General features: G+C 36.8%; 1 protein-coding gene across 1 annotated transcript in view; it reads left to right on the top strand.

Moving 5' to 3' along the window:
- The first annotated feature begins 44 nt into the window (after positions 1-44).
- The window catches only part of LOC120535873 (D(2) dopamine receptor B-like), a 376,172-nt gene continuing 352,300 nt past the window's right edge, over positions 45-23,916 (top strand). The window contains exon 1 of the mRNA XM_039764002.1: positions 45-567. The gene's annotated coding sequence lies outside the window, so the exon portion shown is untranslated. The remainder of the gene's footprint in view (positions 568-23,916) is intronic.

Raw genomic sequence — 23,916 nt, 5'->3', positions numbered from 1 at the left:
TCAGCTAGTGCTGACTGCTAGTGCATCAGTTCAACGTACTGTGTAATCAGACTAAGCGCGCACTCACGAAGGACTAAACAAAAAAGGAAACCAAGCTAAGCAGCTTGGAAACAAAGGGTTAATGCACCAAAACGCAATTTATTTACCCGCGTCCAAACTTTTTACACGTAACAAAACTGAAGTTTGTGAATGTGAACGTGAATAATCTGTCAGGTAAAGAGGATCCCTTTCTGCGACCCAATGTGAGTTTAAAACTTGCTTGAAATTGCAGGTTTTCTTCCTAACGTTTCTTCATTGAAAAATTTCCATGTCTCATCTTTGACTTTATTATCGCCGTGTCATTTCCACACTTACCATCACTGTGCAATACACCTGAAGATGTATTTTCTGCTTTTTTAAAACTTAGAAGAATACTGGTCAGCTTTAAATCAAGTGAATTTTTTTTGCAAGGATCCAGATGAAAAAATACCAGGAAAACACTGGACTGGGATGTCTAATAATGTCAAAACATAAAGTACGAATAACCTTGGATACAGACACAAATAACTAAATTCATATGGCTTGAAGGTAAGGAGAGTTTTTTTTTTTCTTAAATACGTGTAAAAGAAACAATGTTTTTATAAATATTTATGGCACCGTAATAATCTGTTGTGTTTTTCAAAACACGCCTTCACTAATCATTACGTGTTCCTATCTTTGCATAAACTGACAAATAGAAAATATTCAGATACAGTAAACGGAAACAAATGCAGTTTTTGATTCCCTCAATCAATTACGCCAGTTTAAAGTATCTGTGTCAGCAAGGTTCAACTAGTAATATTTCATTAAGAATATTCACCCAATTCTCACCAGAGGATACCTTGAATAGAATGCTCCTTAGCGAATCGAAATAAATAAAGCTATTTGTTGATGGGAAGTATACGGTCACCATGGAAGAAAGCTTTGAAATGATTCGCGAAAAACGGAAGATGATGTTGCTACATGGAGAACAATACAATCATTTTCTGGATGGAGCGTCGTTTTTATGTAATAGCGCTAGATCATCTTAGAATAGTTTGTACTGACCTTTGTAAGGTTTTATAATATTTGTACCATCATATGTTACTGTGAATAATGAATACGAGAAAACTAGATGAGAAATTCAAGTTGTTCTTTTTCTTAAGATTTTTAATTTACTAATTGTAATAATCTCTTATTGTATCATAAGTCTTTAACTAATCGCGCATTTCCGTTTTCAGTGGAATTACCACATAATCAAATCGCTATTTGCAACTATAACTAACATTGTATATTGGCGACTCTAATAGCACGATTTGAAATAAAACCTTTAGAATGATAACTGTAAAGCAAATGCAAGAAGTATTTTCTGGTGTCCATCTCACGGTACGAGAACCCCGTGTGTGAGAGACACATAGTATACTTCCCCAATCTCAATTCTCTTCTATTATATTATAATTCTCCAAATTCTGGTCTGAAAACTTTAACAGGGCAATGTGTATTATAAGAGTGAAATGGTCGAGAATGTATCTGAAGTGTACGGAAACACTGTTGCTTATACGGTAATTTGTACGCAGGTATTGTCGGTGTGCAGGGTACGTATGCTGCTATGTGCCCGTCAAGTGGTAATTGTGACAGTTGCTTGATTTAAATATATTGTTGCAATGCGTGAAAATACATGTACCGATTCCCTACTTTCCTGGTACGCTTAGTACTAATATAACATGCTTGTGAACCTAACCAAAACTTGTGCGTAGTAAAACAGATTTTATGTTGTAGGAAGCATTCTTGGGTTGCGTTAGGGTAGCCATAGCCAGAGGCGGCGCGCGCTGCAGGTAACGGTATCCTCATTCGCGCCCGTTACGGCTGGCACAGGTTACCTGCTGGTCACGTGTTTACCTGCCCGTATTAGCAGGTGTATAAGGGAACTGTGGGATAGAAAATGTAATACAGCGCCTGACGACATTCAAATCTTTTTTTTTTTTTTTTGTTGTTTATTTTGTTTAAAGGGACATGTAGGAACAAGCAGACAATGAAAATAATTGCATGAAATGGATAAATAGATGTTGCGTGCTTTTTTACTGTGCGTGCCAGACGAAAGATGCCTGCTGGACATTTAAACTGACGGTACTTGTGCGTGATTCCAAATAGTGAAGGTCATATTCCACCCTAAACGCCACAGAGTTTAATTTATAACACCTAAGCACAGAATAATGCTCCATACAGTAACCGGGAAACAATGAATCAATACGTTTGTGTGGTATATTTAATACCTGTTCTATTGCAAGGTGTTTTATAAACCAGGTAAGAATGAAACTCTTTTGATGCTGGCTGTGTAAAATGCAAAAGCTTATTTGGCACAGTAAGTTAAAGCTGTTCAAATCTTATTACACTTTACCACATAATATGAATGAAGCAGTCGAAAATATTTTAGAAGAAAAATACAATGGTGAAGTAATGGCATTTTAAAGTGTACATAAAAGCAAAAGGTAAATGTCAACGCATGGGCTAATTTTAAGCCAAACAGTATAATTACCTGGCCCAAAGTCTGAGTCTGTAGCCCATGTCTGGTTTGATTTGATCGAAAAGTTTGGCTTCCGATTTACACAGCCCTTTTGAATTGAAGTGGTTAAATGGCTATATTTTTTCTACTATAAATGAGAGCAAATACTGTACAGAATTTCTATTTCAGTTTTGTAATTTTCTATAGCTGATCTACTGAAGCATAGTGAATAGCAACAGTAGCACTGAATTCATCAAAGTCCCTTCATTTCACTAAATATTGAGTATTCAGTGCTGGTGTTAGGTTATTTTGTGCCCTCAGCCAAGCTTGTTAGTTTAACAATCAACTGTTTGGTGGCTAACCTGTTCGGCTGGGTCCCCCCGCCCCATTATGATCTGCACCCTAGGTGAATGCCTAATTCACCTCAATGGTGGCACGAACCCTGAGTATACATCTTTACAGATGGACTCAAAAGCAGCAGGGTGACCCATTATTGTCACATTATAAAGCTCCTCAGGTCTCAATACTTTCAAATATGCTACACTCTACTCAGTACACTGGATGTCATCCCATACTTGAACCAGATCAGCAGATGAGAAACCCACATCACCAATAAGAAATAAAATACAAGTGTATTGGATCACTGAAGGGTGGTGTGGTGGCACAGTGGGTAGCTCTGCTGCCTCGCAGTTAGGAGACCTGAGTTCTCTTCCCGGGTCCTCCCTGCATGGAGTTTGCATGTTCTCCCCGTGTCTGCGTGGGTTTCCTCCCACAGTCCAAAGACATGCAGGTTAGGTGCATTGCCAATTCTAAATTGTCCGTAGTGTGTGCCTGTTGTGTGTGTGTGTGCGCCCTGCAGTGGGCTGGCACCCCGCCTGCAGTTTCTTTCCTGCCTTGTGCCCTGTGTTGGCTGGAATTGGCTCTTGCAGACCTTGTAGTTAGGATATAGTGGGTTGGATAATGGATGGATGGATCACTGAAATTAAAAACTACAAAACATTAAAAATAAACTATAACCCAAGAAATGCATTAGCCTTTATGTTTCTGCAACTGTAATACCGAGGGAGGCATTTCTGAACAAATTAAATATTTTCCTCATTAACTCTGTAGTTTAAATAACACAAAGAATCTGAATACAATACTAAGAGAAAATATTTTCGTCATATTAGGGCAGTAGGCAAAACACATAATGCAGCTACCTTTTGGATCCATCATCCTAAGTTCAAATCCAGCACCTGGCAATGAACATGTGGAACTTGCACATTCTCCCTCTGTCTGTACTGACCTTCCTCCAGGTGCTCCACGTTATCTTTTGCATTCCCAAAAATGTGCAATGTGTTTAACTGGCATTGCGTGGGTCTGTGCATGACTGGGCTCTGTAAAGGACTTACTCTCTAGCCAGGGCTGCTGGATTACACTTTGTCCTACACCTCCTGTTTCAATGAATTGGGATAAGTAGATCAGAGAATGTTATGTTAGGTTCTGTTATGTTCTGTTATGTATAGTCATCTGGCAGCTTGCTGTGGTTATGTATTAGCCTGCAATAGAATAGCAGCGAAGAGACAGGCAGTAAAGCTCCTGAAAACACTCTTGCTTGTTTTTCTTAATTTTTCTCCATTTATTTATATATTTATAAACACTTTGACTCCTCTTTTTTAAAACACAAAGTGCATTATGCTTAACAAGTGGTTGAGCAAAACCTATCCCACCTTATACAGGCCTCGTAGAAACCATCACGCCAAGCCATTCTACCCCCACATAGCATCCTATTAGGCCCTTTCTTTCTTTCTTTCTTTCTTTCTTTCTTTCTTTCTATTCACCACCCTCCTCTGCTTCTGCCTCTTCTGTGCAAGGGAATAATGATGTGTACAATGGCCTGTCTCCTGCCACTTCAGTTCACCCGACTGAGTTCTGAACAACTCCTGATCAATGTGGGGTCTCTCAACGGCCTTCAAACAGCCTGTCTTTTCTTGGTGAAACTGTAAGCCTCTGCCTATGCTAACCTTTGACCACCCACATAGAAAAAGTTGTAGTGATTTCCCACTTCTAACTTCTTTAGTAACTCCTGCAAAGCCACCTTTCAAACTCGATGTCAGGGACACTCCAGGGTCAAATAATAATGTATTTTCATGCCAATAAAGTATTTTCAATTTCAGTTTGAGAGGGGGGTGAGAGAAATAGAGATAGACAGAGAGGGGGAGAGAGAAACACCTACATATATTCAGCAAATTCAGTATATCAATGGAGTACTCTGCAAATGATTTTTTAACAAAATGATTCTCCATAGTGCTTGATGCTACTGGTATGGGCTTTGGAATCCTGCAAAACTTGATTAGATTAAGTATTGTTTTGAAATGCTATTTTATGATTAGATAGATAGATAGATAGATAGATAGATAGATAGATAGATAGATAGATAGATAGATAGATAGATACTTTATTAATCCCAAGGGGAAATTCACATAATCCAGCAGCAGTATACTGATACAAAGAAACAATATTAAATTAAATAGTAATAAAAATTAAAAAAATTAAAATAAAATTAATGTTAGCATTTACTCCCCCGGGTGGAATTGAAGAGTCGCATAGTGTGGGGGAGGAACGATCTCCTCAGTCTGTCAGTGGAGCAGGACAGTGACAAAAGTCTGTCACTGAAGCTACTCCTCTGCCTGGAAGTGACACTGTTCAGTGGTATGCAGTGGATTATTCATGATTGACAGGAGTTTGCTTAGTGCCCGTCGCTCTGCCACAGATGTTAAACTGTCCAACTTTAATCCTACAATGGAGCCTGCCTTCTTAACAAGTTTGTCCAGGCGTGAGGCGTCTTTCATCTTTATGCTGCCACCCCAGCACACCACCGCGTAGAAGAGGGCACTCACCACAACCGTCTGGTAGAACATCTGCAGCATCTTACTGCAGATGTTGAAGGATGCCAACCTTCTCAGAAAGTATAGTCTGCTTTGACCTTTCTTACATAGAGCATCAGTATTGGCAGTCCAGTCCAATTTGTCATCCAGCTGCACTCCCAGATATTTAAAGGTCTGCACCCTCTGCACACAGTCACCTCTGATGATCAAAGGGTCCATGAGGGGCCTGGGCCTCCTAAAATCCACCACCAGCTCCTTGGTCTTGCTGGTGTTAAGGTGTAAGTGGTTTGAGTCACACCATTTAACAAAGTCTTTGATTAACTTTCTGTACTCCTCCTCCTGCCCACTCCTGATGCAGCCCACAATAGCAGTGTCATCATTATGTTATGTTAGTTTAATTTATTTTCATATAGCATTCTTCCTAGTGTTGTAAATATTTACAGATATAACAAAAAACCACTAAATATATTACAAAATAAAATTCAGTATAACCTAAACTCTAATTTGGTTGAGCACAAATACTTTACCTAAAGTATAGCAAGAAAGAAACTGTGCAAAGTTTGGAGAAAATCTATTTTTGAGGAGCTCCTTAGTAAAAGACAAGTCAAAATTTGTAAATAGGTTAGTTGGCTGCTTCCCTCCTCCTTGGGAATTCCAGAAAGCATTAAGCATATTCTGGTGTCAGTAAATTTGGTTCAGTGCAAAAGTCATCTAAGACTGAGCCAATTGCTGGTGACACAAAGTCTCCAGTTTACATTAAGTTCCTTTCGAAGGCCGGAAGGGATAACTGGGTCAAAGAAGCAGTGACAGCAAAGACTGTAGGACTTGTAGAGAAGAAAAGGTGAATTGTGTCTGCAACAAATAATAGAAAACAATATGATGAGCTGGCCCTGCAGCTATTAAAGGAGTATGCTATCTGATAACAACAAACAAAGTCTTGACTTAAAATCTGAGAATGATAGGGCATTTGTTATATCAACAAATAGATCATTCTATACTTTGGTGGCCCTATACCTTAAAATACTGGCTATTACATTATCTCTGGACTATAGATTTTAAAAAATAAGCTAAAGGTCAAATGGGGATGTCAAAAAGATGTCTTATTCACTTTTTGAGGAACTGTCCAAACTTCTAGACAATTTGGCAGACATTTATTAATGTTCAAAAATAATTAAACATATTAACTCTCTACTGACCTTTAGTATTTATCAATATGTTTTAATTATCACACCATATTAAATCCTTAAATTAACTGCTGTGTAGATGAGTAGGGGATATTAGATTGGATTTGAATTAGATATGGTTTGTGTGTTTGGCAGACTCTGGTAACACATTAATTTAGGTACTGCAACAATGCATCTACTGTATTACTCATTTACTCTTATGTAACAAGACATTAACAAAGGCTTCTTAACAAAGCATTTTAAGTTGTTAAATAACCAAATAAAGAACGTCTGTTTATATCAACTACGAAAAGCTAAGTCAATAGAAGTTACCTAATGTAAATTAGATTTAATTTTATTTCAGAAATTAGATTTTTAAATAATCTTTATTGTTTTTTGTGTTTATTTTTAATGATGTTGTACTTTGGCCCAACTTTAATACATAGAGACACACAAATTTGTTTTTCATTCAAATCAAAAAACTACTCATGATTTTTAATTTAAATGAAACTTTGGAGTATATCAACCCTATACAATTTATGTTTATTAAAAGATGCATACAACATACACTCACTGGGCAAATTATTGTGATCATACTTATGCCTACTTATCCATGAAATGATCTAATCAGCCAATCATTTGGCAGCAGCACAATGCATAAAATCATGCAGATAGAGGCCAAAGACGTCAGTTAATGTTCACATCAAAAACCAGAATAGGGGAATAATGTGATCTTGCTGATTTTGACCGTTGCATGATTGTTGTTGCCAGACAGGCTGGTTTGAGTATTTCAGCAACTGCTGATTTATAGAGATTTTCATATACGACAGTCCTAGTTTTCTCAGAATGATGAGGAAAATTAAAAAAGAAATCCAAAAAATGGCAGTTCCATGGATATAAACACCATGTTGAAACTCAGAGGAGAATTCCCAGACTGGCTAGAACTGATATAAAGGTAATGGTAACTCACATAACTATTCTATACAGCTGTGGCAAGCAGAAAACATCTCAGAATGCACAACACATCGAACACAACAAATGGATGGGCTAAAACAGCAGAAGACCACATTTCTGTCATCCAAAAACAGAACAGTGGGCATAGGTTCACCAAAACTATGCGGTTGAAGACTGGAAAAATACAGCCTGGTCTGATAAAGATTGGTTTCTGCTGAGGGTAAAGGTCAGAATTTGGCACCAGTATGAATCTTTGCATCCAACCTACCTTGTGTCAGTGGTCTATGCTGGTGATGGTGTTGTAATGTTTTAGGGAATGTTTTCTTGGTACACTTCGGGTGTGTTAATATCAGTTAATCATCGCTTGAATGCCATGACCTATTTGAGTATAGTTGCTAACTATGTGCATCCCTCCTTGGTCATAATTTACCCATCTTCTAATGTATGCATGCCAGCATTTCAGTGCAATGTGTCATAAAATGAGTTCCATTTTATTTAGTGCCCTTCTCGGTCACTGGATATGAATCCTATAGAGCACCTTTGTGATGTGGTAGAAAGGGAGATTTGCAGCATGAAATGTGCAGCTGACAAATCTGCAGGAAATTGTGTGATGCAGACATGTCAACATAGACCAAAATTTGAAAAGAACAATTCCAACATCTTCTGGAATCCATGACATGAGAGCAAAAACAGGTCATTTCTAGTATTAGTACAGTGTTCCTAATGATTTGTTCAGTAAGTATACGTATACAGAATACAGAAAATGTTTGCAATTAGAAAAAAAGATTTTGATCTGATTTCTGATACTTGCACATCAATGAGTAATTTTAAAAGAACTTCATATTAGGAATGATAGACCATAAGCCTAAGCCCGGTTTTAGTAAACCTAACAGTCAATATCAGTTAGACAAAAATTCACAAAACAAGAAAGTCTTAAAATGCTCCTTAACCACATTGAGGGAGTCAGAAATTTGAATGGAGGTGAACAGGTTTTACCACCAGCTGATCCTACACATAAAAACAGTCTGGATATGAGATTTCATGCCACACAGAGGTGACATCATCAGATACCATTGATCAGCAGATCTGAGTGGGCTAGAAGAAATATAAAGCTTCACAAGTGTCTCCACATAAAGTATATAAGGCTGACCCATTCACTACTCTGTAAGCAAGCATCAAGGACGGGTTTCTGACTTGTCCTTAATGCTGCCAGGATAGACAGCCCTGACATGGATAAGCAGGTTGGAAAATTATTGTATACATACAGTATACTTGAAGTGTGTCTAAACACAGGTAAAAACTAGAAGTACTTACTACTCTTTGTTTTCTTTTTTTGAAATATATTGCCTTGATTGCATATGTTGATCATTTTCAGGTTGGAATTAAACAGCAGAGATGGCAGAAAAAATACACTGGATTGAGAAAATGTAGGTCAAGCATAAATGACTCACACATATGTGGCCTTGACACAGAGTTACTGGTCCCCATATGCAATCAAGTTTGGGAGAGATGTTAAAAGCACCAAACTGTGCAACTGAAATTAAGGCATTAGTTAATTATTCATAAGATGATCCACTGAAAAAGTAGCACTTTGTGGTGTCATATATTATTGGCATGTCTGCATTAAAGGCAAGTGGGACACTGGTCCACCGCCCCCCATTTTGTAGATGGCGCAGTTTTGACAAAAACTTAAAAAGTAGTAAACTTGCCTCAGTAATTTAATGTTAAACTATTTAGAGCAAATTGATCATCATAACATAATCACTTTTTTTTGTAATTTTCCTTGATATGCTTAATGCAATTTTTTATGTAGAAAAATCTTTCTTTTTAGAGTATGTGAAATGTACTTTATGTCTGACAGTGGTAGTGTGTTTCCAGGTTGCTTAGTCAAGTTTTTGTATTGTTCTAAGCACACTTTTGCTCATGTGTGTGCATGTGCAGTCTAAACATTTCATTTCTGCCTTGGGGCTTAAAGTCAAGAGCCCTTTGGTTGATATTGTGTGACACAATCTAAAGGGTGCCTAGACTTACACAGTTTGCTATTTTTGCAGTAGTCATCATCATTATCATGAATCAAGTCAATTACTAATGTACAGCCAACTCCATAAGTATTTGGACAGTGACACGATTTTCATAATTTTGACTCTGAACACCACTACAGTGGATTTCAGATTTAATCTAAGGGGTTTACCAAAAATATTGTATAAGCAGTTTAACAATGAGAGTCTTTTTTATACACGCCCAAACAACCAATTTTCAAGGGCTCAAAAGTATTTGGACATTTGACTGACAAGCTGTTCCATAGCCAGATAGGAGCAGTTCCCTCATTATTTCATTAACTATTAAGCTGGCAAAAGTTATGGAATTGATTCCAACTGGGGAATTTACATTTGGAAGGTGTCACTGTGAACTCTCAACATGACGTCCAAAGAGCTGTCCATGCAAGTAAAAACAGACCATCATTAGGCTGAGAAAACAAAACAAACCCTATACAGAGAGAGCAGAAACAGCACAAGTGGTCAAATCAACTATTTGGTATATTCCTAAAAAGAACAAATGAACTGTTGATCTCAACAGTTCTAGAAGGCCTGAACAATCATAGAATACAACTGTGCTGGATGATTGCAGAATTCTTTTCTTGGTGAAGAAAAATATTTAGCCAAACCAAGAGCATTTTGTGGGAGGTGGACCAATCATTGTCAAAGTCTACAATCAAGAGAAAACTTTATGAAAGTAAATATAGAGGGTTTACCACAAGGTACAAATAACTGGTATACCTCAAGCATAGAAAGGACAGATTTTTAAAAATCTGACCAGTTCTGGAGCAGTTTTCTTTGGACAAAGGAAACTAAGATCAATATATACTAAAGTGATGGAAAAAGAGTATGGAGAAGAAAAACATGATCCAATGCATACCACATCATCTGTGAAACATGTTAGAGGTATTGTTATGGCATGGGCATGCCTGACTGCCACTTTTTATTGATGATATACCTGCTGGCAGAAGAAGTAGGATGAATTCTGAATGTTTAGGACTATACTATCTGGTAAGACTCAGACAAATACCGCTAAACTGATAGGACCATGCCTCACAGTACAGATGGACATTGAGCCAAAACCTACTGCAAAAGAAAAGAGCTTTTCAACAGAAAGTAGTGGGATATTCTTCAAAGTCCAAGTCAATCAACTGACCTCAACCCAATTGAATATACATTTCACTTTTGGAAGACAAAACTGATGGCAGAAAGTGCAACAAACAAACAGCAACTGAAGACAGCTGCAGTAAAGGCCTGGCAAAGTATCACTAGGCTGGAAACCCAGCACTTGTGGATGGTCATGGGTTCCCGACTTCAGAAACTCATTGAATATAAAGGATTTTGAGACAAATATTGAAAATGATCATTATATTTATGATTATGATATTTTATCCAAATGCTTTTGAAACCCAGCACTTGGAATTGGCCAAGGGTCCTAGACTTCGGGTACTTATTGACTGTAAAGGATTTTGAACCAAATATTGAAAATGATCATTATATTTATTATTATGTTATTTTATCAAAATACTTTTGAACCCCAGAAAATAGGGGGAATATGTATAAAAATGTCTGTCATTCCTAATCAGCTCATATGATATTTTTGGTACACCCCTTAAATTAAAGCTGAAATTCTACACTTCATTCACATCTTAATAGCTTTGTTTCAAATCCATTGCAGTGGTGTACAAAACCAAAATTGTGAAAATTGTGTTGCTGTCCAAATAATTATGCACCTGACTGTATATTGTGATTTAGCACTTTGTTGTAGTGATTAGAGTGAAACCAAATTACTGGGTTTCTTATGGCAATATTGTGACATTAGTTCAAATAGTTGGGGTGAAGGGTATGTCCCAGTGTTGATTCATGTAGATGCAGCAGTACTCACTAATACACTATGAAAAGGTGATAGTACAGTGAAACTTACAACACTACTTTGTTGTTATACAATTACAGTCTATCAAAGAGCTGGTCCCCTGTGGAGATTCCTGAAGAGGTTGATTCATGTAGAGGCACCTGTACTCACTAGTACGCTATTAAAAGGTGCTGGTAAGGTGAAATGTACATCATTGTTGTGATATAATGGTAGTCAATAAGACAACCAGCAGGAGGGTGGGGGTAGAATGCTGTTGTCCCTTTTGAAAATTAACAAAAAGGTGCCTGTACTCACAGGTACACTAACAAAAGGTGCTGGTAATCTATGTTGAAACTGGAAGAGATACCAGTACTCTGTAGCGGTAAGTACCAGTCTACTTCTAGCAATAGTCTGTTGAAGACAAACTGAAATGTAATTATTATTCATTGGCATTTCTGCTTTCAGTGTCGAATTTTTGATGCACATATGTTTTAATAATGTCCTTTGGTGGTTGTACTGTATGACAAAATAACTTGATATACCTTTATTTTGTGTGTGTGTTTTTTATTAGATTTTTTCTTCCCTTTTTTCATCATCTAGTACTGGTAGCCTAATACATTGTGAAACATAGAGTCTCGCCTTTAGTCATTCATACAAAGTTGACTGGAGTGTAGCTGTTCCATGGCTGTCCACCAATGCTGCTGCCACTCCATTCTTTTACTACTTCTTCCCTGCTTAGCATCTTTTCTCTGTGACTTTCACTGACTACACATTCATGCCACCAGCTCTGCCTAAGACCACTCACTTTGGGCCAGAGACAACACAATCTGTACTTACTGTCTTCTGGATTGGGACTTGTACTTGTTCTCTGTCTTACCACCTCCCTTCCCCTTCTCTCACATCCTTTTATGTATGGCTTCTCTGGATGGCTCCTCTCCTTCTGGTAACATCAGTCTCCCTTGTCCATCCGGCCCCACCGAAATCTTCAATCAAAAATGCTGCCGATATTAATTTTGCATATAATAGGTGTATAGGTGTGTTGCCCCAGATGTCCAAAGCATTGACATCTTTCTTCTACCAGGGCATTGATGGTCATAACTAAGATGGCACCTGGAGCATCACAAAATAATGCAGTGGTAGAATAGATTAATGGAAGTGAGGAACAAAGATGAATGAACAAGAGCAAGTAGATTTTGTGCTTTATGGAAAATGAACACCCATACCCAAGCTTGGATGGACTGAGAATAATGTACTTTTAATGGATTGATTGTTTATTATTATAACAGTGTTTTAAAAGTTCTTGTTCTTCTAATGTCCAGTGTTTTAAAAGAAGGCTTGGGTGTCTTTTATTGTGGAATTGTAGTTGATTTTAGTGCAGGTGCATGAGGTCCAATATCATGTTCCTTGGCTTCAGATTTGCATCGGTTGGTCTGAACGCGCATTCTTCCAGTGCAAATTGACAGCCTGTGGCAAGTGGTGTTTGAAAAAAAAATGAAGATGGGAAAAGAGAAGTAATAAACAGAAAAAATGACAAAGAAAAAGATCAAGAGAACTAAGGCAGAATCATGTGATCAACTTGGTGCAGTGGAGATGAGGTGGTTAGGAGGTCCCATGTGGAGCAAGGATGAGTGGTGCTCTAAGGACAGATCACTTCTGTTGAGTTTATGGAGTAGAAATGAAACTCTCAGAGCCATTCTGCACAAACCAAGGGAAGGTGGTAAAATGGGAGAGCTGGGCTCCATGTATCCTGACAGATGCCAAAGTAGGTGGCTGGTAACAGAGATAAAAAGGTAGACCGTATTCATTGCAAGACCTGGAGGGTGAGCAGGGGAGATATTTAATTAAGAGAAAGAGAAAGGGAGATGTGTAAGGGCTCAAGAAGGAATTAAGCTAATCTGACTTTGTTTTTATTGTTGATTTTAACTGAGTTTTTTCATTATTTAGTGGATTTTAACTCCTTATCAAGTACTGTTTCTTATGGATTATTTATTAAAAAGTTTTGCACTGCACTTTTTGAACACTACCTTGATTATGAATAAAAAACACTGTGGACTTCTGCACCACTTATTGTCCTACTCCATCTAAGTTGTGACTATCAATGTCCTGGGAGATTGAAGAAAATTCCAAGACTGTGGTCTTGTAATAGGTTTATGTGGATCACGTGTACAAACATCAGTGTAATGTGTTAATCAACATGGCACACTGATCAATGAGTATTACTACCTTACCCCAAAACCTCTGTCTTGCTTAAATGAAGAGTCTCTCTCATAGCAATATATTTTTAGGGGAAATATTCATTCTTCTTAAAGTAAGGTACAAAGTGCTAGTAAACTGAGATTAGTTGACTGTTGTACTTCATATATGTTTCATTAGTATGGCACATGTTCAGCTCAAAACAGCGAGTCACTGTAGGGGATGATGAATTTAGTTCATATTGGTACTAGAAAACAGCTTCTTTCTGTTCAGGGTATATACAGCTAAACTGTCTTGGAAGGTTCGGGGAACTCTAAGGGAATGATCCCAGCAATTTCGGAATTCACATACAATTATGGAGAGGATGCTGGTAGAAGTCTCTGGCTGCAAGTTAAAAGCTGCCAAACTTCAGACTACAGGTGAACTTGAAGATCGAAGGCTGGAAGAAGAACGATTCAATTCGCAGAAGGAGTGTTACTTTGGGAGGAAGTTGACTACCTTTGTCAAAATAAGAGAAGGATTATTTTTGTCATGCAAAAAGCTCATGACAATTTTAATTTGTACCTGTGTATGTGAAAACCTTAGATTTGATGAGTTTTAAGTGCTGTCTATAAAATCAGAAAAGGCAGCATGACCTTATTAAATTCATTAAAAAAACTAAGTATTTTCCTGTCTTCTTTGTCTAAAAATTAGCTGAAAATTCGTCTGTCTTTCACGCTACAACAATAACTCTCCATTTGAAGCCCCTACATATTTGAATGAATGTTTTAGCACATTGTAAACACATTTTGCACACTTTAAGTCCCATTTGGTACACCCTGTGATCTGTTAAAAAATTAGAACATAGAGCTCCATACTCATAATATCAATTTTCATATTCAAACATCTTGTTTGATTCAGAATTTAAGTTATGTGAGCATGAATTAATTAACTTTACTGTTTCTTTTTGTTTTGTAAAGTTATTTTCCTAGAACACATTTAGAAAAAAGACAGAACTGGTCAGTGAAAATAACGATGTATTTTATATCAAAATGTACAATTCTCAAATACAATCAGGTTCCATTTCTTGGTGATACTTAAATTAAGCATAAGTCTATAAATTAAATGTTTTTATATTGTAAAAGAATGGCAAATGCATTTTCATTTTGTCTCCTGTATAGTAATGTCAAAGTTTGACCTTTTTATGTGCCAAAAACGATACCATTTAGTCCATTACTTCTGTTATGAAGATGATACAAGAACATTTGTCTGACCTTTTTAATAATTTAACGTGCTAATGAATTTCAAAGCCTGTTACATTTTTCTTTTGGCAAGTATTATAAAGCAGAAGGTAAACTGTAAAAGTGTGAAACTGATCTGGACATTTGGAAGCAAAGTAGCATGGTAATGGTCTACCGAAGACTACCCTGATATCCATCCAGTGACCCTTAAAACCACTAAGTGTTATCACACAGAATATCAAATGGCAACTCTAAATAGGTCACATAAAAAGCTTTTCAGAAGATGAATTATTTGTAGTAGCTATAATGGAAGTATTTAAAGTAACTAACTAAATGTCAAGTCATTTTTTACAAAAAAAATTTATAGATATTATACATTTAATTTAATTGTAAAGCCGCATAGACAGACAGATAGACAGTCAAGGTTGTAGGATTAATATCTAAAGTTCTTCAGGCTAATAGGTGTCAGCTGGTTCTGGCATGGACAGACACTAGGGGCCTTTAGTTAAAGCTCTAGAATGACAGCCCAGGAGTTCCCAAGGTAATTTGTGGCCCTGGAAATAGTGTCATGTTGGGACATGACATCTTGTAAGACAGTAGTAATCTTTGAGTCAGGAAATGAGCTAGATAAAGGTTCATCTGGCAGATAAAAGACAGGCCAGAGTTACAACAACAACAGCATTTATTTATATAGCACATTTTCGTACAAAAAGTAGCTCAAAGTGCTTTACATAATGAAGAATAGAAAAATAAAAGACACAGTAAGAAAATAAAATAAGTCAGCATTAATTAACATAGAATAAGAGTAAGGTCCAATGGCCAGGGTGGACAGAAAAAACAAAAAAACTCCAGATGACTGGAGAAAAAAAATAAAATCTGTAGGGATTCCAGACCATTAGACTGCCCAGTCCCCTCTGGGCATTCTACCTAACATAAATGAAACAGTCCTCTTTGGATTTAGGGTTCTCACAGAAGGTCTTGATGATGATGGTTACATAGACTTCTGGCTTTTAATCCATTCATCATTGTTGGAGCATCATGATGCTTTGTGTAGGTGGAGGTGGCGCAGTTAGAAAGACACAAAAATGGTGGTAGAGGAAGGAGATAGTTACATATATAGGGGTACAGAGGCTGTACAGGTTGATGCAGCAGAGCAACCATAGTTTTGTTTTTAAGACTTTGTTACTCCTTTTGTTTCTTATTATTGAGAGAATTTTAATTTTGTAATGTGAAAAGGGTTTAATTTCATTAATAACCACATCATCTTGTGCCACTTACCACCATGAACCAAATGTTGCTGAGACAGGTTCCAAGTCTTTGCAACTATGAAATGGATAAGTAGGCTTGAAAATGTGTAAGAATTGATTATAAATATTTTGAGATTTAAATGTTGTACTTTGTTTTATATACTGTATAATGCAAGCAAAATGTTCAATCTTAAAAATAGTATTATAAACACTGCATGTGGAAGAAAGGCCTAATGTGCAGCTTACTAATTAACTTAATTGAAAGCTATGATTAGATTTATCCATCCAGGCATTAACTAAAATCTGCAGACACTAAGCAGGGTCACAACAGACTCACTTGATGAAAGACATAACTATACTTTAAATGAGAGACTTATCCAGATTGGGAACATACATAACAAGTTCATATTTTCTTGGAAATATCAGGGTAAATGGTGCACACTGGAAAGAAATCTCTTAACATGCAGAAGAAACCGGAAACATAACTTTCACAATAAAATCTAAAATAAACGTCCAATACATAAGTATATTCTACACATCAGTTCAGCTTGCATATGACCTTAGTTTTATCTGTAATACACTTAAACATTTTACTGATTTAGTGGTTTCTGAATTACAAAGAATGTTTAAAGTAAATATAATTTGATGTGAAAGCTTCTGTACAAGATATTTGCATGAGAAACAGAGGCAGTGAATGAGAATTAGCAACTGAATACATTGCAATCCAGAATCTCATGAATACACAAATCTAAACATCACACTACTGATGCATAGCAAAACAGATACAGGTTATACTATGCACACAGTAGCTATTTATTTGTAATATTTTCTGTATGTATTGAAAGGTTTTTCTCAGAAAATATGACTCACATAGAAATCATCACTAATGCATAAAGAAAAATGAAAGTAACTGAAGAAATTACAATGCCAGATAAAATATAAATTGCAAGGTCTGGCTTCTAATATAAATCAGGGGGATTGTAACCTGTCATTAAATTTTATCTTAAGGTAAGAATATTTTGAAATGTACATGTTAATAAAAAATTTTAGAACATCTTTCAACAACATTAATCTAAACAAGATGTCTGTTGCATATAATATATTATATGATTTTTTTTTTAATAGGACAGATAGTATAGCTAATGGCTAAAAAACTGCACTATAAACCATAAGGCTGTTAGTTCCATTCTCACCCCTGAGTGTGTGATTTAAACAAACAAATAAACCTGCCTGCTGTAAAAAAGGAAGTGTGAACAACTGAACTTAAAACATGTCTAGTGATGATGTCTCTAAGGTTCTAAAAAATAAGAACATGGATAAGAACGTAAGAAATTTTACAAATGAGAATAGACTATTTAGTCCAGCAATCCTGTTTATTTAGCTGATAGATTACATAAAAATCTCTGGCTTGGATAACAAAGAACAGCTACTATAAATACAGGCTTGTAGGTGGCAGTAAGATGAAGTCAGACCAGCTCAGATTATGCCACAGGTTTATATTTAAAGACGTTAATATTTGGATAGACCAGTGTCCATGAAAGGTATAGGCATTGTTTCCTTCTTTGAAGTCAACAGCATTAAGAATGATTAATCAAAAAGATGTTGGTACAGAGTTAATAATTTCTGTTGTTGTTACTTTCCCTTGCAATGAAATAGACAGATTCAGTGCGCAATTCAATTCCTGGACACATTTAGTTTTAATTATACTGTACTCCCTTTTTCTACTTAGTCTGATCAAATGCATCCAACATTAAAACAGAGTCTGCAATATGTGATATAAGCCAGTTCTTAACAGTACCCAAATATCACAGTACCTAAGCTCGCTATAATTCATTTAGTTCTCAGTCCGGATCTTTGACTTCTCCATACCCACACAAGCTTACAACTTCTGTCCTTGCTCCGGACATTCGCCCTTTGGCCCAATTTCATTTACGGATGAGCAACTCTTCAGTACATGTGGGATTTCTCAGGTCTAAACTACCTGAGAGGAAATTGAGGCGGGCTGGTGCCAGTTCAGTTTAGTTTAAAAATGTATTCAAGAATGTATGGTAACAAGCCAGATGCCAAATCTTAGCATTACTAATTAACAACATTAATTAATTAATTACATTTATACTATTAGTGATAATAATTCTAAATAAATTTCAAAATGAGATTAAAAAAAAAGAGAGCGAGAGAATGAGAGCTTCTGCAAAGGCCACATGGTGTGGCACCCGGAAGTAACTATTCTATTGCACGCTAATAGCTAAGCTCTCCCAATATCTCATCCAGATTGTTATAAAAGGTTGTCAAGGTTTCTGTATCAAGTACATGTCTTGGTAGTTTGTTGCAGATTCCCACAACTGTTTGCGTAATATAAAAGTTTGCTTTAGGTCTGTTGGTTTTAGAAATATTATTTGATCCAACCATTTGTTTTTAAACTTGTTGTGGATGTTCTGAAGCTAGTCCCGGAGTTTTCAGTATGAAGATGGGCCACCACTCCATCATTAACCATATTCACATATATATCTATCTATCCGTGCATCATCAGGTGTAAGGCAGAAGTTGACAATGGGCAGGATACTAGTCCATCAAAGTGCCCTCTCACACACATACACATACTCAGGCTCACAATGGGCTTATTGAAAATTACCAGTTAATCTAATACATATGTCTTTTGAATGTGAAAGATGGAAATTAAAAAATTCATGTTATTGCATTGCTGTAAAGCAATATCATTGTGTAATTCTTGGGTAAATCAAAATGTAATGGCAGCTGGAAACATACACAGTAATTGCAACGGATAACTACTGACACAATACAACACATTCTCAGTGACTTATGAATAGTTTTAACATTTACAGCGCTTTGCTCTGCCATTAGTTTAGTTGAAGCTGAGGTCAAATGAACATGGACACCACCGCTGAGGTATTGCAACATTGTTAAAACAATGTGTTGTAGTGAGATTTCTTTGAGCAGGCGGAGTGAAACATACCAAAATTCACCAAAGGGAGTTGGATTAATATGGAAGTGAAAACAACATGACACAACAAAAAGTTTATAAATGGGTAGAAAGGTTTAAAGCATGAAGAGCAAGTGTAACCAATGAAGCTTGACCTAGTCGAGTATCAATATCGGTTACAGTGACCATTGCAATGTACTGTGCCATACTAAGAGAGAAACTGAAACCTGTAATGCTGTGAAAATCAGTCTCGCTGCAGCAGGACAATCTATGTCTCCATAAAGCAATGCAACAGCTGCAGTTTTGTCTTCCACATCCTTCTTATAAGCCTTGATTTAGAACCATGCCACTATCATATCTTTGGTCCGCTTAAAGAAACTCTAAAAAGTCCCAGGTTACCACTGCTGATGAGGTTAAGGAAGTAGTGCAGACTTGGATTCGTAAGCAGCTGAAAAGTAGAAATTAATAGAACGATACAAGAAGTGTATCAACCCGCAAGGAGAGAGACTATATGGAGAAGTGATGTAACTATTATTTTCTACTGCACACTGTTACCAGTATTAAAAGGTAAGTTGCATTTACTTTTTGATTCTCCCTCATATCATTACGAATGCTACCAAAACCCAATACAGTGGAACCTCGGTTTGCGAGCATAGTTCGTTCTCGTGCTCGCAATCCAAAGCACTCGTATATCAAAGCGAATTTCCCCATAAGAAATATTCATATAAAAATGATTAATACAAAATATAAAGTAAAATACATAATACAAATTAACCTGCACTTTACCTTTAAAAAGAATCATGGCTGTTGTGAGTTTCTAAACTCATGTGGGATTCCACCCAACGTGACGACACGTGGAAGAGCGTCCCAAAGCAATCGCAGTCTCCCAGCGCTGTAGCAGTTCACCGTATAAGCGCATCCAAAAAGATTGCAGACATGCTATAAGCGCCTGTCGTCAATGGGTCATACAAGGAACATTATAAAGATCCCGCTACAATAAATAACAGCACTGTTGCTGTTTCAAGCTGAATAAAGCTGGTGTTAAAGTACTGAGACTCAGCTTCGTGTTTTGGGGAGCAAGATGGGGACTTGCACTTCACAGTGCACACACACAGTCACAATTCTGTAGTAAACAGTATACGCTCGTACGAATGTTGACTATATGAGTGAGGCACACAGACAAACGGAGAATAGGAGAGAGAGAGACGGGTGAGCGAGAAAAGGAGAGAGAGAGAGAGAGACGCGCCGGGCGAGTGAGCAAGAGAGATAAGGAGAGAGAGAGACGCGCTGGGTGAGCGAGCGAGCGAGATAAGGAGAGAGAGAGAGAGACGCGCTGGGCGAGCGAGATAAGGAGAGAGAGACAAGAACCTTCAGCTCATGTGATCACATGACGCTCAGCAGACAAAGTGTATCCATACTACTCGTATTGCAAGACATCGCTCGTTTATCAAGTCAAAATTTATTAAAAATCGTAAACCAAGTTACTCGTAAACCGAGGTTCCACTGTATTAGGTTTTGTTGGTTAACTATTAGGTTAAATTGACCTCAAACAGTAAATATCACAAAACATACTTTTTTTCATTAGAACACAGTTACTATATGTGAAAACATTTTGCCCAGAAGGGACTGGGCGGTCTCTTGGTCTGGAATCCCTACAGATTTTATTTTTTTTCTCCAGCCTTTGGAGTTTTTTTTTTTTTTGTTTTTTCTGTCCACCCTGGCCATCGGACCTTACTTATTCTATGTTAATTAATGTTGACTTATGTTTATTTTTATTGTGTCTTCTATTTTTCTATTCTTCATTTTGTAAAGCACTTTGAGCTACATTTTTTTTGTATGAAAATGTGCTATATATATAAATGTTGATTGATTGATTGATTGAAAACATAACAACTGTATTTGACTCAATAACCGAATCACTACTTTTAGAAGGAATAACTTTAAACATACGTTATTAATCTGTCTTTTAAAGTACGGTAGAGACAATTTTTTACATTTCTTCTTGTAGAATTAAGCCTGTTTGTCACTTCTGTAAGTTTTTAAACAAAAAAGGTCTTTTCTAAAATCTCAAAGTAGTTTATATTTGAGTGCCCTTAATGAATCATCATTTACTAAGTAGGACTCTTACATTGATTCAGGTGCTGTCTGGATGGAGTTTCCATGTTTTTTCTTCCCATACTCACATGGATTTTTTTCCTAAGATATTCTGGTTTCTCACACAAAGATGTACATATTATGACTATAAAAGGTCTCCATGTAAGAGAATGTGCCCTCTAGTGGAAGGGCATACCACCTGATTAGTTTCTGTTTAGCGTTGAAAGATATGCAGATAGGTACCAGCTTCCTGTGATCTTAAATTAGAATAAACTGTTTTTACCCAACATTACAATCAAATCCACGGACAATTTACATTATACTATACTACTGCCTATCCATTGTGTAAATTGCATGAATATGACCTCACAAATGCAACATAGTTTACATCCTTCTATATAAAAGCAGTCGGGATTGTCCTTCCGTCCCGTGAGTGCTATGCAGGCGCAGAGTTTCACACACATCCCGTCCATTTTGCAATGCATGATGGGATTTGTAGTTTCGTTTTTCCAGGTAAAAGATGATTTTCTACTCCAGACTGTGCGATATCTTCTTCTTTTTTCTTACTATATAAAAGCGGTTGGGATTGTCCTTCTGTCCCGTGAAAAAGTGTAGCGGTATTCCGCTTATCACAGACTTACTACTTGCAGCTTGTGGTACGAAGCGACATAATGTAAGACAGAGTTCTGGTGCTCCCATCGTTCCCTTGCTTTTCTGTGTGATGCACTGGAAAAATAGACAAAATTATGTCTCTGGAAATAATTAATGTTGATGGAGTACAAATGCCTCACCGCCTAGTAAATATCAGGGGGTTCAAAAGGGCGACCTCAATATAGAAAAAAAGTTAAAATTTCATCACAAAAATAACAGAAACTACGAGTATTAAAGTAATACCGCTCAAAGCAATATAACCAAATTAATGAGTTTGTATAAAATATCATATTGATCTACATATTGAATTGCCTTAAGAAGTGGTCAACTTAAAAGTCGGTCGCCTTAAAAGGCGGGTCAGCCTAATATTTAAATAATTTCTGTGTATTCAATGTATAAACATCTATTCATCCATACAAACCCAATTATTCTGGTGAAGCTATAGGGAAGCTAGAGCCTGTTCTAGTAAGCAGGCAGTGCAAAGCAGGAACAATCCCTGAACAGGACACCAGGTCATCACAGAGTGAATACACAGAAACACACACTAGGGACGATTTAATAACACCAGTTCACCTAACCTGCATGTCTTTGTACTGTGTGAAGAAACCGGAGCACCCTCAGGAAACTCGTGCAGACACCAAATAGACAGGAGAGGTAAATTAAATGTTTGGGACATATATTTAAGTACACCAGACCTATTTTAGTAAGGGTTGAGAAGTTTCAGGTGTGTTTTCTGTTAGTGCTTTATTTACCTTTAGTCTATCCCCTCCCATTATTATTTGTTAATAAATCTGCTTTGATTTTTTTTTTGGCTTACTTCATCATAGTCTGGCGTCAGGACTGCTACAGCAATTACCTCTACCGTTTCAAACATTAAATGGCATAGAGTTCCATAATCATTGAGATGGAAGGCCTACATAAACCCTGACATTTTTGTGCCAGAGAATGAAAACCCATTGTTACTGGCCAAGGAGAAAGTGTAAAACAATATATATATAAATATCATCTGTATCTTCAGCAGTTTTATTATGGAATGTTAATCTCACATAATACAATTTAAATTACAGAACAATTCATGAGAGACTAGGAGCAATGGGTGAGAGTGGGCGCCAATCATTTTTTCTGTTAGATGAGCAGAAGACCAACATCTTTTAAAATCAGGTAGTGGTACTTACTATATACACAGTAAAGATAAGTGCAAAGAGAACCTATATCTCTGTACAGTACCATACTTTCTTTATACAGGTGGCAGGAACAGGAACAAGCCCTTGAGATGAATAATGTAGTAGGCCTGGGATTTAGGGTCCATAAATTATCCAGCACCTAGAACATACAGTAGTATCCCTTGGGCATTAATCGTTTTAAGAGACATAAGAAACTGAAAATGACCTCAGCAGAGCCCAACATTATTTAAAGAGGAATCTACTGAACATTGTAGGCTCACTAACTGTTTTTTCTTTTTCTTTTCGGAAGAACAAAGAACAATGGGTAATTAACAAAATAAATTTAATATTTCATAAGAATGCAGTCATATATAGGTCTGTACAGTACTAATTAGCATTTCATCTTTTAACCTTATATTATGAATTAAAAAATAAAAAGAGCTGTCTGTATACATTGTGATATGATTTGTCCTTTATTCTGGCCATTATTCCATCCATCCATTTTTAGAAATTGCAAGATCATAGTGTGGTGTGTTTATCCTCGAGGCATCAGGCACAATGCACAAAGCCAAACCTTGGTAAACATGATTATGTACCACAGGGAACACCTGGGCACAGACACCCGTTTTTATGGAGTTTAAAATCACCATACAATCTATGATAAATAGCGTTGGGATAAAGAGTAAATTAGAAAAAACAAATGACAAGAATAGAGAACAAAATGGAAATCTGATGGTAATAAAGGTAGCAATAAAGAGATAAATAGTAAACTCCTAATGCCTCTAGGTGCCTTTCTAGTACAGGTACCCCTGCGTCAATTGATTGTTTTGAAAGTGTTGCACTTAATCCAAATCCCAAATTATGACTCACACACTATGAAAAGACAATTTCAAATCCTCTTTCATTCTCTGCCTCTTAATTATGATCACTCTTTGTTATCACCATTTGAGCCCTTGCTTTGCCTCACCTCCTGACTTGAGGCTCAGCTGACTGTTGAAGAATAGACTTCAACATATTCTCGTGTTATGGTTGCTC

This window comes from Polypterus senegalus, chromosome 9 (genome assembly GCF_016835505.1).
Source record: "Polypterus senegalus isolate Bchr_013 chromosome 9, ASM1683550v1, whole genome shotgun sequence".
NCBI lineage: Eukaryota > Metazoa > Chordata > Cladistia > Polypteriformes > Polypteridae > Polypterus > Polypterus senegalus.
The sequence above is the reverse complement of the archived record's forward strand: the minus strand, read 5'-3'. Positions and strand labels throughout refer to the sequence as shown.